The following is a 2960-nucleotide window of genomic DNA, read 5'->3' on the forward strand; positions in this document are numbered from 1 at the left end:
TAACTAACTTGAAAGAGCAAAAGAACTTGAAAAGAAAGAAAAACAAAGAGAGAATCTACAATCAGAAGCGTCTTAACAAGAGCAAGTCATGAAGGATGATGCATTTTCCTTTGTCATTTACAAATTGATCATTTTTCTTTCACTTGGTAGAAGAGGAAGAAAAGAATAAAAATTAAGACTAAGAATTAAGGAAATCTTTTGGCTTTTAAGTTTCTTAACTTTTTAGAATTTAACAACAAGCTGGCTTTTGAATCTTTTGATATTAAATTAAGGATTTATTTAGCAATTTTTATTCTAATTTGGAGAGAATTTCTAGCTTATGTTCCAAAGAAAAAACTCGCTCAACGCCTAGGTGTATGCCCAGAACACTGGGATGTACGCCTTGCGTTTGCGCCGTTACCTCGCCCGCCCTAGGGATAGCCCCGGTGATCGCCATAGAAACGCCTTTTAAAATACTGGATCAGATTGATAACAAGCTTCAGTTATGAATAAAGTAAAAATAACTGCTCAGGAATCCAAAGGATCATCAAACCATTTTAACAAATTATAAAATGGGCACTTGTAAAATGAAAACCATCAAAATACAATACGTACAACACAAATTTATTTCTGAACAAATTCAACAAGAAAAACTTGACAACTGATCAAACCAATGTTAACTCAACAATCAAGTGATTCAATGCTTTCCAAGATTATCCACCTTATTTGACAGCATTAGTGGTAGCTTCCCCGATTTCCTTCACTTTGTTCCTTACCTCTTTACCTTTCTCTCCTTCCATCAACTCCCTTGCTGGCTTTTCCAAACCTTCCGAACTAACGAACCCTCTCACTGACCCATCGCGTGTCTCAACTCTTATCTTAGTTTTGATTTCCTCCACCACCAATCTAGCATTTTAATGTTGTTTCGCCATCATAGGCCATGCCAGATTTGGAACCTTTGCGCATATGCTCTCTATTATAGAGTTCCAACCACAATAGCTTAAAAACCCTTGAACGCTCTCGTGACCTAGGTTTTCTCTTGGATCAACCCACTCTGTCACCACCAGTCCTTGTTATTCGCCCTATCTTCAAACTCAAACCCTACGCCATCATTAACTTCATCAACTATAGTATTTCTCCTGACAACTCTCAAGAAATTGACTTAGGATTTCTCCCCCAATTTTAATTTCCTTGAATTGTTCAGGTGATATCTCTGTACAAAACTGGCTTCCCTTGTTGTACCATTCCGTCAAGCCATTTCATGATGTGCGAAGCTGGTTTCTCTAGGCATTTCACTAATTGTGCTTTTTGTTACTCACAAGATGGTCCAATGCACCATGCTCTTGGACTACATCTAGTATTAAAGTAGTCTACATAGATAGATTCGAGCTCATAAAAGCTGTTAAAAGGCACACCATAACTTTTCGAGGTGGCTATGATTGACTCTATAACAAACTGGAAAAGGGGACACTTTTGTTCGCGCTCTCTGAAGGGTGAATCAAAAGCGTTTCTAGTGAGATTAATCCAGGGGAAGTCAGGGTCTGTAAAAGGCTCATTGTCGGACAATTCTGTTCGAAGAAGTGCACTGGAGCAACGTCCCATGCACGTGGCAAATGGGCTAATTGTATGATAGGAGAGTCTTGGGATACCAAATTTGTTTCCAGAGTCTAAAGTCCAGCTGACAAAGCTATCAGTGATCATGAAAGTAATTGGCGGATTAAGAGACGCTAACGCCTTTTCAAAATGTGGCTTCATGGACTTAGTCGCGCTAGCAAAGGGAAGAAAAAGTGATATAGATGGAAGTTTATTAGTACTTACGACACCAGGGGAATTCCTGAGACATTATGAGGAAAGGGGATGTCGATGATATTAATGTTGGTATCGAAAAGGGAGCTGGAGAAGAAAGGATGATTTGCTGGAGTAGTGAACATGGTGATCATAGAAATTATTCCACGATTGAGAAGAAGGCGAGCAAGGTCAAAGAATGGAATGGTATGGCCTTTGGACATGAAAGGGAACATAACAACATGAGTTGTAGCAGCAGCACTACAACAAAAAAGTCTTTCGCGGCAATCTATTAGCGGCAATGAAACAAAGGTCATTAAATGATTTCATAAACTCAAATGTTAGCGGCAGATGAGCATTGGCCGGTATTAAGTACCCTTTTACTGGCAATAAAAGGAAATAGCCACTGAAACTCACTAATTTAAAGAAATTTTTACTACTTATTGTTTTATGTTTTCCCTCCAAATAACTTTTCACTAATAAACTTATTCCGTCCATTATGTAGATCTATGTTCGTAAAAATTTAGAAATTATTTTCAAAATAGCAAACAATTCTCATCACCACTACCTTATCACCGATGCTTTGTGTCTTCTCCGTCTCACCGTCGGTGGCAATCAATCCCAGGTAACTTAAATGACATATCTCTCTTTTATATATATATATATATATATATATATATATATATATATATATATATATATATTGTCACGACCCTAAACCCGGACCCGGTCGTGATGACGCCTCCCTTGAAGACAAGGCCGGCCGACACAACACCGAATTCTTTTTAACAATTAAAAATACACAATTTAAGTCTTCAACATGATAACAACTCCAAAATAAAGGAGAAGAATAAATTTGCGGAATAGACAGAGCCCGACATCGGGGTGTCACAAGTCACAAGCATCTACTAAGGTCTAAATACCACGAAAAATTTAAAAGTGTACTAAATACAGTCTAATGAGATCAATTGGGAGAAAAGCAGTGCTGCGAACATCGGGCACCTACCTTGCTAAACTCCGATGACTCTGCCTCTGAGCAACCAATACCCGCTACCGGGTTCAGAAATATGTGAATCTGCACATAAGGTGCAGGGAGTAATGTTAGTACTCCGACTCAGTAAGTAATAATAATAAATAAAGACTGAGCGATAAGAAATCACGTAAAGGCACGTCAACAGGCTATAAAAAAGCGGTAA

General features: G+C 38.3%; 1 pseudogene; it reads right to left on the reverse strand.

Moving 5' to 3' along the window:
* Positions 1 to 701: 701 nt before the first annotated feature.
* LOC104211338 (UDP-glycosyltransferase 90A1-like) lies at positions 702 to 2000 on the reverse strand (annotated as a pseudogene).
* Between the last annotated feature and the right edge of the window lie 960 nt (positions 2001 to 2960).

This window comes from Nicotiana sylvestris, chromosome 12 (genome assembly GCF_000393655.2).
Source record: "Nicotiana sylvestris chromosome 12, ASM39365v2, whole genome shotgun sequence".
In the NCBI taxonomy this organism is placed as follows: Eukaryota; Viridiplantae; Streptophyta; class Magnoliopsida; order Solanales; family Solanaceae; genus Nicotiana; species Nicotiana sylvestris.